Source organism: Nilaparvata lugens, chromosome 5, assembly GCF_014356525.2.
Source record: "Nilaparvata lugens isolate BPH chromosome 5, ASM1435652v1, whole genome shotgun sequence".
Lineage (NCBI taxonomy): Eukaryota > Metazoa > Arthropoda > Insecta > Hemiptera > Delphacidae > Nilaparvata > Nilaparvata lugens.
Window position 1 is genome coordinate 12,801,505 of NC_052508.1, and position 16,768 is coordinate 12,818,272.

General features: G+C 33.5%; 1 protein-coding gene across 1 annotated transcript in view; it reads right to left on the reverse strand.

Moving 5' to 3' along the window:
- LOC111055402 (GTP-binding protein REM 1) overlaps window positions 1-16,768 on the reverse strand; it is a 257,408-nt gene that overhangs the window by 13,805 nt on the left and 226,835 nt on the right. The gene's annotated exons all lie outside the window — the stretch shown is intronic.

A 16,768-nucleotide genomic window follows, 5' to 3' on the forward strand; every position in this document is an offset into this window, starting at 1 on the left:
TAGAAAATTATTGATTAAAATCAAAATTTCTAGTTATGAGTTTAATTTTCAAATATTCTTCTATTTTTAGCTAGCAGGTGCTCCGCAAGGGTCTATATTAATACTTGACAAACTGAAAACATGACGTAATGAAATCTTGCAGAATTGAAAACAGATCTTCAACCATTCTCGGTTGATTAAGAATCTATATGCAAAATTTCAAGTAAATTAGTCCAGTAATTCAGACGTGATGATGCGTCAATAATTATTCATGATATGAATAACCTGAGGGTGTTCTTCAATGTACTCAAGTACATTTTCAAGTACTCAATTTAAAATTGTTGAAAAAACTGAGAAAACGCAAAAAACCCGCTAATTTTGGGCGTATCTTTGGCGTTATTTTAAATTCCTTCTAACACAACATTATTACACCTCAGCTTAGATTCTGTACTAAATTTGAATATTTTCTGTTCATTTGTTCTCGATAAAGCTGTGAAAACGCTAAAAAAAGCTGGAAAAAAGCAGATTTTGGGCGTATCTTTGGAAATTTTTTCCAAATCCGTTCTTAGTGCGCATCTAAAGGGTCAACTGAACATACCAACCAAATTTGAACGTTTTTGGTCCTGTAGATTTTTATTTCTGCGAATTAGTGAGTGAGTGAGTCAATCAGTGAGTGAGTGCCATTTCGCTTTTATCTATTTTATCTACATTAAAGATTATATTTTTGATTCAGTCTTACAGGAGCAATATGAGTTGATCGACAAGGATCCTAGTTCATACTACATCAATCTCAATACAATTGCATCACCAAAAATGTAACAAATATGCGAAATACATTCAGAGAATTTGCGGTCACTGAATCAATTGAAATACACATTCTTCATTCTCAAAAAACTGATACATAAGAATGATAACATTCGGAATATATGAATGGATTGAAGTTTGTAGTCAATGAATCAATTGAAACACACATTCTTTATTCTCAAAAAACCGATAACTTTCGAAATATGTAATTGGAGGCTCCTCTCATTGGGAAATTCCTGTGAGAGAGGACAGACTTAAGAAAAATCATTCTCAACTCACAAAAGTTATACCTATATTTTCCTCGAAAAGCATATCGCTTGGTGAGCTACGTATTCACATAGCAGCGTATGATAATAGTTGGCCTCCACATCACCCCTTACAGCCAACCCGTTCCACCACATGGCGCCAATTATTGACTAGTGAGTATATGCTTAGGCAATTTGCGTGCAATAAAACGGCACAAGTGGTTTTTATTTATTGCAACTGTTATAAAAAATGTGTTTTAGAACTCATAACTGTTGGATAGGCTGGTAAGATCCTGGATCTTAATCTCCTTTTAAAAATTCTCGACACTTCAAAGAAATCGATTTGATTTGACAGTTCAAATTCAAATTAATTTTGTCAATCAAAACAATTACAATTTCAAAGAAAATAGTATACATCACAGAAAATATAATCAGAAAAATCCTTAATAAACAAAAAATGAAATAGAATTAATCATATAACATGAGCTTAGTTTATCAAGAATGTATAAATGGGAAAATATATATAAATGTATACAATAATACTTATAATTTAGAAAATGATTTGACAAATTTTACTGAGCGCAAAAAAATATAAAATTTTCGTCCGCGCTCAGGAGTTAAGATATGCAGTGTTATAGAGAGTGCCCATGCAGTGTTAAAATCCCAATAACAAAAAAAAAAAAAAAATGGAAATGAAATTATTATCAAGAAGAAAAATTAAGAATAATAGAAACTGAGAATTTCTATTTTTAAAGGAAAAGAAAAAAGAAAAACAGCAATGAATGATACATCAAAGTAGTTACTCATCGTTATCCAGACAACAATCAATCAGCCACTCGATACCAACCCTCAATCTCATCAAGCAAAAACCTCCTAAGATTGATTCTGAAACGATGCCTCAGAAATGCTGAATCAATGATGTCTCGAGGCAACCTGCTGTAGAATCTGCCTTGGAAAAATGTCAAAAACGGCCTTGGAGTGCTTAGCCTCTCCATTACTCTTGTACTGTAATACCTTTCTGCTTGGATGAACGCGCCATCTCCAGTACCACTCAAGAACTGAATGATTACTTTGAAGACATACAAGTATCTTAGAGGCATGACATCCAATGATTGACAAGCATTCAAGAAGTCCCCACTTCTACATCCTCCAACAATGAGTTTATTACAAACTGCAACGCATCTATCTAACGGAGCAGTGCAGATTCTAAGAACGGCATGAAATTGGTGGTACTGTCTCAAGTTCCGCGCCAGTACCGCGCCGGAAGAAAGGGCGAAGAATGGCCAACATAATGATGGAGCTATTATCATATCTCTTCATATGCCCTCCTATAGTATTTATATATGAATCTGAATAGATGAATATGCTGGAGATACTGGATTATGCTGGAGAAAATGGATAATTTTCTCATCATATTAATCATTCATTTGAGAATAGGAGAATAAAGTTCCAATTATAGAATCAATTTTCATGTTGACATTTTTTGGCAAGTTCATATCCGTTGAGACATTGAATAACTTGCATCAAATTTAGCAATTGGGATCATTTATGTAGTATTCAACCTAGAAGATATTTCATCTGGATTATTTATAGGAGAATAGAAAATTACAGTTTAATTGTTGAGAAAAAGTTGAAATGCTGAGTTCCGATTAATTAAAATCTCGTGTGTTAGTTCTAAACAGGACCCTTGAGATTGTATACTGTGAGGCCTGTGAGCTGGGTACAAATTATTGAAATCATTATGTTGAAATGTTGAATTAGAATTAATTCATCCTGTCTGTTATTCCTAAACAGTACCCTTCAGATTATATTTTGTGAGATCTGTGAGCTGAGTACGAAGCATTCAAAATTAATGGGAAATTCATAGCTTTAGAATGAATTTTCTTGTCACATAGAATGCTATTGCATATCTAAATTTGAGTGTATTCTCTTAGCTTAGTTCACCCTCATTATGTGCATCAATGACCATGGAATTCCTCTAACAATAACTCAAGGAGGATCCCTCTTCTCGGAGACGCCATTCACAACTGGACGGAACAGGATTATTATCCAAGAATAATATTATTGAACTCAGCTGCCATTCTGCAAGCAATGTTATATCGTTAGAGGTTCATTTTTCTCGGCTTTATTGATGTAAATAACGAGGATGAGAGCTTGAGATCAAAGAGTTTGCTCTTTTTTTGGTGGAAGAGGAAGAAAAATAGATAGAGAGAGAGAGAGAGAGAGTGAGAGAGTGAGGAAGAAACAGGTACTTAAAAGAGTAAGTGAGAGAGAATTTAAGTGAAAGGGATCAAGATAGAGAGGAGAAGAAGAGGGATAGTGAGAGAGAGAGAGAGTGACGTCTCCATGTAATGAGCAGCATGTGAGATCTGCGGCTGTTGACTTCTCTTTAAAACATTGAAAAAACGAATGAAAACAGATCAAAAATGAATAACGAGCCCGAAAACGAAGTTATTATTGTACGTCAATAAATAATCATGATCATCAAAGGATTATTTGATCCGAGCTGTAAAAGTGAACTACTCTATTATAACAACTCTATACTGGATAACAAGAAGGTTATACGAGAGATGGATGGTTGATTTGTAGGCAAGAAATTGGATGGTTTGAGACAGAGAGAAAAATACTGAGAGTGGATGAGAGAAGACAGTGTGAGTTAGCGACAGATGGCAGAATGAAAGATGAATGGGAGGGAAAGATTGATTGATTGATTGAGTACTCTATTTATGTAGACTACAATATATACTGGCTTATACACTTATATACAATAGATTACAATATAGCTTATAATACAGAAGAATTATAGATGAATTTACATACAGTAATAAAATATAGACTGAGCAAATAATTATTGTACTGTATACGATAAGAAAAATGCAATTTGGAATAACTGTATTATAATAATTGTTATGCATCTACATAAATTGGCGGAGCGAACATATCAAAGTCCATTCTTCGAAAAGAATATCCAAAATATCCTCACCACTAACTCTCTACCAAATTAGGGATAGAAAGAGAGAAAGAGTGTGAGAGAGAGTGTGTGTGTGAGGGAGAGAGGTGTGAGAGAGAGGGAGTGAGAAGATGGGAAAGACGGATTAATAGATTGATTGTAAGTGATATAGATTGTGAGGGTGTGAGTGATTGAGAAAGAGAGAGAGTGAGACTACAACTTAATAAACAAAATAGACAAAATTGATTGAGTGGGAATTGTTGTGATTTTAGAGCCACCAAATGATAGAAACGAGTTCAGCTGTTCGTCGTCGTTGAAATAGAATTGAAACTTGTTCTATTTCTGATTCCCTTTTAGATGATTTATTTGTCTATCCATACTAATAGACAGTACAATAGCATTGGATTCGTCTCTATGCTAGACAAAAGGGTTTGGCTCTTTCAGAAAAATGGATTAGAAACGAATTGTGTAGCCACCCACTTTCATAAAATACGTTACAAGCTTCAATTAACTTATTGGTTTTTGTTGTACAACACGATACTTTGTTGTAAAAAATTCTCTGTTTCCCTAAAGTGTCTTGTTTCGTAAAAAATATCTCTTGTGACTGCCAATATTCATTAATTATCTGTTATAACACAGTAATTTTTTATCAATTAATTAACATTCCTAGAATGTTTGACACTCAATAACGCATCTATAAACGTATAGAATATTATTGTAACTGTGTTAAAAAACGTTACCATATTATGTACTTATTCATTTAATGAACGATGAATGTTACAAATTTTAAATGTATTTGACCTTGTTATACAAGTTTTGTTATGTAATGACAATAATAAGTTTTGTATTTTCGATAATATAATACGTTCAACAGATACAATCATCAAAAACTTGATGGATATTGGAGATACGATTACTGATATTGATTCATGGAATAAAAAACAAAAATATTTATAATTGATCAACAACCAGCGGTGTTGATAAAATAAATCATTCAACAACGTCGTCATAAAATAATCTGTTTTACGAATTCACAGCCTTTCTTTAACCGACGCATTTGATAGTCAAACATCCAAACATCCTCAGGCCGACTTCGACCAATGAGGTGAAAGTAGGTGGAGCCTGATGTCTTGCGATCTTAGCAGTGTTGTACTCTACCCGGTAATTGCTACCATCTAGTGGCAGAACTTGGAACTACGTCTCAATTGATTATATTGTTGACCGATCAGGCATGATTCGATAGATGGAACTAGAAAATAATGACCAATTAGGAGAGATCAAGTAATGGGAACTCGAAGATATTGTTCCAAGACAATTGTGCCGGCTCTGGATCACTGTTTTCAAGAACATTTTTGCCCGAGTTGCAGAAGTTTTTTTTTCGCCACACAATTAGAAACTGAAAACTTAATGAATAATTAAATTATTGACAAAAAATGAGAACTCAAATCTTTGAAAACTTGGGTTACTGAAAATTTGAAGAAATGGAGACTTGTCTGAATTGAACTTGAAAACTTGAACTAAAACGAATTGAAATTTTCTTGATCTTGGCTTCCCTCTTCTTCTCCTTCTTCTTTCAAACTGGGATTAGGCTATTGCCTGTTCCGACTCACATTCAGCTTGTAATTAGAATAAAAAAAAAAATGTATAAATAAATAGCATCGATATAATCTAATATCATCACTGCAATCTACTGTTTGTATTTTATAATGAATAATGATCATTGCCATCTTTTTCATGGCCTGCCTATGTCTCTTTTGCCTACCGGTTCACACTTGAAAATTCTCAGTGGAAGCCTATCAGCTGACATTTGTTCCACATGCTCTTTCCATTGCTGACGATAAGATGCAACTCTCTCATTCAGGCAGAAGATATTCAGCTCCTTCCGACCTCATCCTGACTTGGCTTACTGAAAATTTGACGAACTGGAAACTTGACTGAATTGAACTTGAAAACGAATTGAAATTTTCTTTATGGAACACCATCAACTGTTATCCAAGGTCATTTTCTTCTCCACCCTAGGACCGAAAGTGTTAATTTCCAGTTCTAGGTCCAAAAGTGAACATTTTCGGGCCTCCAGTTGATCTCGTTCGAAACTGACATCTTTCGACCTCCATAATATGAGGTCCGAAAACAGCTTATTACGTTCTAGTGAGGCGAAAAAAGTAAGTAAGCATCAAAAGGTGAGCCACTAAACACGGCAGTTGAAACCACTGCTCAATAGAAAACATCGGAAACCCTGTTAACCTTCCGGCAGTCGCGCTGTTGTAAAAAGTACAATAGAGTCATTTTTTTTGGTGCACAAAATTATTGAATGGGGTGGTGTCAGTGAATGAGTCACCTATGCATTCCAAAATTGTCTCCCCATCACTCCACTGAGTTGCAGTATCAACCGAGCAATGGTTCAGTCTTTAGGTGCCATTTAGTCTCGACAGTGCATAAGTAGCACTATGCATAAGATAGGGAAACACTGTATATGAGGACTGTAAACGAATCAATAACACAGAATTGATGGCTCTGCTTGGTGTACCTTATTGGGCTATGAAATGGTAATCATCCAAATGTTCATAGGCGTAAAATAATCCAAGAAGATGGAAAAAGTAATTATAGAATTAATTACTATGTTTTGACAGTAAACAGAGTAAATAACACTTGAAAAATTTGATGTTGTAAAAAGTACAACAAGCGACTACCGAACACTCGTGTGATTGAGTAGGGCGCGACTACCGGAAGGTTAATCTGAAAAATTATCTCTCTTGGTGTAACCCGGCCTTTAAGTTTACATCTTTCTGAATCTAACTTGATAAATTATCGAGACTAGCTAAGCATTTGAGTAATATCATAGAGCTATCTTCTCTCTATATGGTAATAGTACCAGTTTCCCAGTAATTGAGTATTAACATTGAAAAAATAGCATAGAGCTATTTTCTCACTATATGGTTATACTACCAGTTACCCAGTAATTGAGTGATAACATAGAGATTATAGCATAGAGCAATCTTTTCTCTTCATGGTAATAGTGGACCAAATGGATTGGTTGTTACGATTTCTTGAAAGAATTGAGCGCTCCTTTCAACGTTCAACATCCGGGTCAATTTGTAGCTTCTTCCTTGAATAGACTTTCAACAACCAACTGGCCTCAGCTGAACAGGAGTGAGTAAGAATCTAATTTTGGCGTTTCGAGCACAAGTCTGAAAGGAAGCCGCTGCATCAGCCACTTCTGTCGAACGTCTTCTGTTTTGTCTCTTGAATTGTTTGCAGCAGTCGAGAGAGAGAGGGCGAGAAAGAAATCATGAGAGTGAGAGAAATCATGAGAGTGGGAGAGATTGAGAGAGAGAGTGAGAGAGGGTTAGAGAGTTCGTGAGAATGAGAAAGAACCTTATTGACAAGCCTTCTATTTCGATGTTCCATTTAGCAGAGAGTACTGTCATTTGCACTATCTACGTCTACCATAGTTCCCTAGTTCAGTGTTGGGGCCAAATTATTTGGTGGAGCTCATTCCAAACTGTCAGCATTGGTTGAATGGAAAGTATTGATGTTATTCATAAGGAATACTGACAGTTCCAAGGTGAATCATACTCAAGAAATTCCCCGCCATATTGGAGCGGTAACTGCTATTTTCTTGGCAGGCTGCTCACTCTATGATATCGGAATTATATCTCTCGCCATAACAATGAACACTAAAGAAAATTTCGTGTTCATCTGCTTTAATTAATAGACAGTACATTGAAAAATACATTAAAACAGTACATTCATGAGCTGTACATTGGACTAAAGGCTCACAGTAACTGTAGACTATTGTTCCTAACTGACAGTAAATAGTATATGGCACTTTCAGAAGGTTTCATTACAGTTCAATATTATTAGACAATTGGGATCAAGATAACTGGAAAACATTTCATAGAATGGAATATCTTGTCAACAGAAAAATCGCATTAACCCAAATAAGTTCTGTATCTTGAACCTGTTTTTCCATATTTTTTTATTGCAAAAGTATTTATTTATTTATCTTTGTTCATGCATTACAACAAATTAATGACATTTTGCAAAGGGTGATGCCCACATTAGTTATGAGACAGGTGATGATGAGAGATGAGTTGGCAGCACTACAGCATTAGGTGGGTTCCAAACCACCTTCAGCTTCAATTTTCCTCTGGAAAGTGGAATGTAACAAAATACAGTAGTATACATTCGATTCTCTCTGCTTCTATCGTACGTGATAATTTGTATTGTTTCAAGTATTGGATGGAATTCTCTAGTAAATAGTCCGAGCATTGCAACAATATCAGTTTTTTATAGTTGAAGAGCTCGATTCCAAACGGGCCTAAGTCCATTTTTGTAGAAATCGAGATATCAGCTGATTATTGAACCTTATAGATAGACCTTCATTCCTAGCATACTAACTACTCCAAACTATCCTTAGTCACTACAAAATAAATATCACAATATCACGTTTTTTTCCAAAGTGTATCTAAGTCCATTGCTGTTACTTTCCATTCCAACCTTAGTCCTTTGCGCATGCGCAGAGCATCTTTTTCTGTCGGTCTGTCTACAGATTGAAGCCTAACTACCATTTTTACTACGAGATCAGCGCGTTTTCAAGGGAAGAGAACAGTGAAAGTCAAGAATACATACACTGGGGATTACCAAGAGCATCAAGTGATCAAGAAAATTTATTCAAAAAAATTGGCAAGATATATTCAACTCAGCAAATACAGCACTTGAAGAAACTTATCATATTAGTGACATGAAGAAGGTCCGAGTCCAAGTTTCTTTCCAAAATGTCACCAAGTCCATGGACTTAGTGACATTTTGGAAAAAAAGCAAGGAAATTAACCTATTACACAGGAATTACTTCAAAATATGCAAAATTATTGTATGGAATTCAAAATACACACTTTATACATTGGATTATAAACATTTCCAACATTTAGTGATGACTATCAAAAAATCGATTTCCTGAGAAAAACACTTTTTCGCCACACTTGGATGTAATGAGCTGGTTTACGTGCGTCATATGGAGGGCGAAAGTGATTGTTTTCCGACCAGGCCGGTAAAAATTTACGGCCCTAGGGCTGTAAAATGACCTTGAATAACAGCTGATCGTGTCCGATCTCACAAAAATCATAGAGATAATCTCATACGACTGTAATAATCTATATAATTATGTATCGTGAATCGCGGTATCATGTCTATAATATATTTTATGAATTACTGTTTCATAATTTAATATTTATTATTGTGTTTTTGATGTCAAACATAGAATACGATGATATCTCCATAGCCTCAACAATATAATGTTGGCTGCATTGTCCATTGTCAGAAAGGTAAGTATCGCAAGTCTTTAAAAGTGAAGAATCGAATTTGAAATCAAAGTACAATAATTGTATCAATATTTAAAAGTGAGGTAGAGTAATAATTGTTTCTTTTTTATTATCGAATTCCACTTCTTGATGCAATACAATCAACAATAATAATAGGAAAATACAGCAGAGATCTAAAGTTTAAGGTAAGCCTACTGGTGAAACTCAGCTTTGACTGAAAAATTCCTAGTAATTTTTCCGTAATTCATTATTAAAACTTTTAGATAATTTTTCTTCAATATCAAACCATATAGAGAAAACATTAGGCCCACTCAAGATTGAATCTTCGAATGGACTATACGCTAATGTTCCTATTCCAAGATGATATAGCATTTCTCCAACTTAATGCTCAAATTTGTTCACTATAATATTCAATCCCGTCCGATGTTCAATTATACAAGAAGGCTTGATAGGAAATAGTTCACGCATTCATAAAATAATAGTACAATAAGTCATATAAGAGATAGAATACTTTAAAGTGGTCAATCAACCCAAAACTTTGAAGTGGAGAGATAAGAAAAATGAATTATTGTATTCTCAATGTTTAGAAAATTGAGAGTTAACACCTTGACTTCAAACTTATATTGAGGTTTGTTTTGAGTTTCGTTCGTCATTTCAAAAGAAAATTGACGATTCCTAAAATTAGTGCTTCCTCAGTTGCCTCAAGTAGGCAACTCAGTTTACATCAATATGAAGTTGAATCAAAATAAATAGTCCTAGATAATACCCAGAAGATATCTGCTTTCATTAAGAAATCTCATAGTGGAAACAGAGCTCACTTTTGAAAGTGGGAACAGACTATTGTTGGCGAAAAACAATACAAAATACGAGACTCCTTGTGATTCAGAGACGAAAATGATTTCTCTTTGTTTCAGAAACTCTTTTCATTTCTGGAGTAATTCGAAAGAGTTGAGAGAAGCGAGATAAATTGCAACACTTGTTTTAATAACTTTTTCACAAAATTTCATAAATAAGCGTAATTGGTTTCCATTTATTGCTGGAGAGTTCAGGCGAAGAGAGTTAGAGCTCTACTCAACAACAGATGCTCAAACATTGAAACCCATGTTTTTTATTGAAACACAATCTGCGTACAGAAGAATAATATACCATTGTATATTGTGTTATTTCATTGGCGAAGAGTTCCATTCTATCTGCGGATTATCACTTTAATTTTGTATAACTTTGTTTGGTTATTGTTAGTAATTCCTCAAACATTGACAAGAGCCATAATATTAATAGCCTGAACCTTTCCAAAAGCCCATTGATTAGAGGTTTATTGTATCGTTAAGTGAGACAAGTATCAAGCATTTGATAGCCTCCCATAAATTTTATCATACATCAAAAAGTGATTTTTGTGCAGTGCTCTCTCAAGAGGTATGAAAGCATTAGAACTATTCACACCAATAAACCACTTATTGAAGTTCACTTAAGCTCAACAGTGTGATAAAACTCTCACCCGGCAAAACTTTAATTATTTGTTTCATCTGTAAGGGAGATTGTTTCCTGTAGAAGTTATATAGGATTCCTGTTTTACTATATTTACTGTTATTGATCAGATAGAAGAACACTTTGGCTATTGCTCGAATTTAATTCAATAGGAAATCAATAAATCAAACACGAATCAACCATGAATCAAACATTTTTTGCACGAACTCGAATTAACAGGAAATAACGAAGTCAAACTCGTATTGCTTGATTGATTTGATATTGCACTATAAATAGAAATAAAAATCTGAGTACCCTTATTGAATTATTTTATCACAACGTGTTTCGGACATTCATGCCATTTTCATGTCCGAAACGTGTTGTGATAAAATAATTCAATAAGGGTACTCAGATTTTTATTTCTATTTATATTACAAGTAGCCTTAAACAGAAAAGATACAATAAAATGTCGTATTGTACTGAGGGTATAAAGGGTACTGAGATTTGTATTTCTATTTATATTACAAGAAGCCTTAAACAGAAAAGAGACAATAAAATGTCGAATCAAGTCAACACGAAATGAAGAAATTGTGCTCTAATTGCATAATATTGCAGGAATAGTTGCTGTAAATCATACAGGAGTATACTATAAATTATACTGATGTGTATTGGAATAGGCTACTACACAGAGTTTTTATCTTATTCATTTATCAGATATTATCAGAAAGTTAAGAATGTAATTAGCTGCATTATATACTCTCTGAAATCTAAAGAGTATAGAGTATCCAAGGTCTGGATATTATAGGAACCTGCAGGAAAAACATGGTTGAGTTTAGCGGAACCATTGTATCATGAATTTATTTTTTATTGATTCGAACAATAAGTATGAAGATGATAGGTAGAGAAAAAAAAGGTAACCTTGTGCCTTGTGCCTATTACTCTCCCAAATCTAGATAAGGTTACACATAGTCCGAAATAGGTCAAGTCCTGTAGTTGTTCACTTCACAAAATTTTAATTCCTCAATTTGAGTGTATACAACCATAGAGAAGAGATGAAGTCGTCTTTTTACACCTTTATTTGACACAAAATTTTCAGTCCTTAATTTGAGTATATACAACCATAAAGAGAGATTAAGGGCCGTTTGCACAGTATAGATTGCTAAACTCGATTAAGTTAATCGAGTTAAAGTTAATCTGACAGTTTAAACTTGAATCGGTTGTCTCAGTGCATTTACTAATCCAGTTTAAGTTAAACTAATTTAGCATTAAGTTGATAATAGAATGTCATCGTTTATAATATCAGGAAGGGTAATTTTTACAGGAAATATGCTATTTGTTTACAAACCATCAGTAAATTGAGGCTATTTATTAATAGTTTAAAATCCACAGAGCTGTGGCTTGGTACTAAACGTGAAAAGCGATCAAGAAATTCTTCAAAAAATGATAAAATGCTATATTACTATGAGAAACAAACTTATATTCAGTTGGCACCAGAAAATATAATCTAGAATGTAAGATAAAAACCTCATTTTGTTATGAAAATCTACTTAAATCTACTACGGTCTTCCTCGTTTATTAGCCATTTCTCGAAAGCAAAATATCTCAGTTATGTGTTTAAAACATGTTTTCTAATCAACAATCACTGATAGAAATTGTCTCATTTCTATCAAGTGGCTTATTTAATCAAATACTACATTGACATTGGCACTTGCTTTACTCAAGCAAAACCGTTAAAAAAATTCTCTATCATCCCGGAAATTTAAATTATTCGTTTTTTGCCCAATTTTTCTCAGTTCCAAAATTTGTTCGAAGTCATCTCTATCAATCGCTTTGAAAACTTCTATCAATTCTATCAATAATGATTCACTATAACCTAAATAATTATTATCGTCTACAGAAGCATTCAAAACAAACGTCGAAAAATAATTTACTATTAGCTGTTTCCTCATCAAATTTTACAGATGTCTAGTTAATCTTAATCCAAATTATTTGGTTTGAACCTCCCGTTTTGGAGGTTTAAACTTTCTCTGTATTGAGTTTAAACTGATACTGCGCAAACAAAATTTTAGTTTAAACAAAAAAAAATTCAGATTTGGTTTAAGCTTTAGCTTAAACTTACATTGTGCAAACGGCCCTAAGTCGTCTATCTTACATTCGTCTTTTATCCTGTACAACCATATGAAATTTTTCATTCAAAGTTTTGAGATGCTCATATTACTAATTCATTTTTGCTCTTCAGGAGAATTTGAGAATGTACAAAAACTGACCATTAGCGCTCTGATCAAATTATAAATCAATCATCTAGTTGATTATGCTCAAAGCAAATCGTTTGATGCAATACTGATTGTCAATATAACATAATAGATTGGTTCATTGATGGGGAAATGGCTGTAATGACTATGTACCATCAATGTATCATGTACTATGTACCATCTATGTACCATGTATCATGTTCACCGTTCATGTAATGGAGTGGTCAGATTCAGGATGCCTCTATGATGTGCATGTTAGAGTCATGCATGTTGTTAGCTGTTCGGTTTCCTAAGGACAATAAGGACAATACGGCCAATATCGACAATATGGACAGTGTCTGACGCTCATCAGTGTGACATCAGGGACAAGCGCTTGATTAGTGTTTCGTAACACTGGTCAATGAACACCCGTTACGTTTGACATGTACATCCATGATTCAACATCCTCCAACTAGATGAAAGGAGGATTCAATGTCAAACTGTTACATGCTGTCGCAAACATTGATTTTGAACACATTATCATAGAATTCGAAAGTCTCGAACAAGTTATCCTTTTCAAAGCCATTTCGTTTAAATTTCTAGTTATTTTAAGGAATTTTTTTAAGCAACTCTTACCAACATGCAAAGAGTTATCTTTTTGCTGGTGATGCCTAGGAATTTTATAATTAGTTTTTCTTCTCTCATGTATATGCATGTATGTGTAATTGTTTCATGAACATTTTATTTTTATTTTTGCTCGTGTATGTATGTGTATGAGTAAATTATTGTTTTTTTCTTTTTGGCAATGAATGGATTTGAATATGAATTTGAAGAGGGAAGGAGAATTCAATGTCAAACTGTCCTATTCTGTCAAGTGAAAATATAAATTTCAAACACATTATCATAGATTTTATAAGTCGTCATCAATTCTATACAGAAGATAACGTGGATAACAACATTTTCGAACATCTGTTACTGTAGGTCGGCTGCTCATGCTCTCAACCAACCGTGAACAGATCAAGACAAATCGAAATTCACTTACAATACTTGAAAAACAATTTGTATGAATATTAGTATACTGGAAAAAGATATGTAGGAAGGCCAGTTGTCATAAATTTATTAAAGTTTTTAAAATTTCTCAAGAACCATCAAAATCTATCAATCTAATTTCGCTGATATTGAGGAATTATTCAAGTAATAGATATTACTGCAAAATACACTTTTAAAGACCAAAATAGAAAATTATTGTTAACCGAGATTTAAAGAACAGTATAATAAAAAACTGTTCAATATTCATGAAATCCGTTATTTTCAAGTTTCTAAAATGTCCCAGGAATTGTGATTCTAGTCTATCAATTAAATCTTGCTGATTATGGGAAATCATTTAACTAATAGATGATACTATACTGGGATAATAGATTTGGAAGACCATGAATAAAAATATAGATCTAAGTAACCTTTTTAGAATTATTTAATCAAGAAACATGTTGTGATTAAATAATTCTAAAAATGGTACTTAGATTTTTATTTATATTCGAAAGTAGCTCTAAAGAAAAAAAAACAATTTGGAAGATAAAAATAGGATATGGTGAGCCGAGATTTCAAAAACAATGTACGTAAGCTCTGTCCAATATTCATGAGATTCGTTCTTTTGGAGTTTCTAAAATGTCTCGTGAATTATTATTAAAAACGATTAATCAAATATGTTTAATAATGTGGACTTGTACCAGAAATAGATAATATTACTGGTGAAATGAACTCTGAAGACAAGAATAGAAATCATACAACCGAAATTTCAAATAACAGTATAACGAAAACACTGTTCAATATTCATGAAATTCGTTCTTGTTTTTTGTTCATCACTTGTTTTTCATGTGAACGTAGGCTGTCACTTGCAGAGTTGTAATTTAATCAGCCCATGAACCGAGGGAAAAGTGTAGTCTAATGGAAATGAGTTTAGGGATGTTTATGACAAAATTCAACATTAAATTACATCAGTCACTCATTTTTTGCTCTGAAAATAACTCAATTGAGAAGATTGCCTCAAAAACTGACTGAGGTCATAATAACTGAAGTTACTTCCCATTTTGTATAAAAAGGTCAGCTTGCTTTTCTCTAATACGCGTATTTCAAAAGTTTATCTTTTCTATTCATTTAGGGCCGATTTCCAAGCTCTGGATTTAGCTAAGTCCTAGACTTTAAACAGCTGGAGTCAGAAAATTGGCTTTCCAAAACGGGGCGTAATCGCAGCTTTTATAACAGTAGTCGTAGTTTCTATTTTCTCATTTCTATAATTGGAAACGTTTTTCCTTGACGAAATTAGACATTCCTAAATAATTCAAAATAGCTGAAACTTTACACTATTTTCTCTTTATTTTATTTTGTGTTCAATTTACTAGTTTTTCGAAATTTAATTCAAACGTGACTATGACAATGACTGCGACCACGCCCCGTTTTGAATAACCAATTTTCTGACTCCAGCTGTTTAGAGTCTAGGACTTAGCTGAATCCCGAGCTCGGTAACCGGCCAGTAATTTTTTTGACGATAATTCCTATACTCTATAGAATCTCTAGGAAGCTTTTCCATGTGACCATCTATCTCATAATTTTGATAGTTCCTATACTGTGATAAGTAGAGTCTTTGGAAAGCTTTTTAAAACAAATAAACAAAAATCATGATAATTCATCCATCTCTTAGCAGCCTTCTGGTCATAATCATCATCATCATTATTAGCACTTCACAACCACATCCCTCCATCCCTCTCGACATTCCGCTGTTCTTCTCCATCTTCTTACACCCAGTCTTCGCAAACCCTCCTCCACATTCTCAACCCACCAATAGTCATGAGAATAACATTTGAAACACATGTTTAGATCATGTGTGGGATGGTAACTTGGTCGAAATGAAATATTTCCTACAATTCGGCCATTCTGATAGCAATTGATGTTAAGCCCAATTATCAAAGAATGATGAATGCACTGTAGTGGGATTCGTTAAAAATTTCAAATCAGTTCATATCAGTGACATTTTTAATGATCCAACAATGTGATGTATATCTTCCTATTCAAATATTCCAATCAAAGCTTCCTAGTTATTCTATCTCTGTAACTTGCTTTCAAACAAAGGATTGACAATCACAATAAATTCTCAAATGTAAGAGAAGAACTATAATCAAAAACTTATCTCTCAAAGATTAAATTCTCAATTTGTGAAAGTTCAACCTCATCATCCTTGATTGGACGTTTTCATGCCATAAGTATAATATTTTTTAAAGGATAAATGATTTTACTTATGCTTGGATTTGAGAGTGCTTGAATGTTACAGTTTTAATCATTTTATAAGAGAAAATTGATAGAAATTCAACACAGTGCTGATATTTCGAAAGTTTTAGTTCTTATTGAGTAGGCTACTTTATCAGAGAAGTTCCAGAGAGTCCAACAACAAGATAACAACAATTCACAACAACAAGAGTTGGTAAAAACTATCTAAGAACTTAGAGCTTGATTTAATAAAAGTCTTATTTCTTATTGAGTAAGCTACTTCCTTAGAGAAGTATACGACATGATAACAAGAATTCCCAGCAACAGTGTTGTTAAAAAGTGTCTAAGAACTGAGAACTTGATTTTTGTTAATTTTTGAAGAATTCACTCAATTATTTGTAGTGGGATTCACTTTAAACTGTCAGAATTCCTTATGAATAGCATCTATGCTTGCCTCTCATTAAATGGTGACAATTTGAAGTGAAACTCAGAATGCTTAAAGTATATAATACT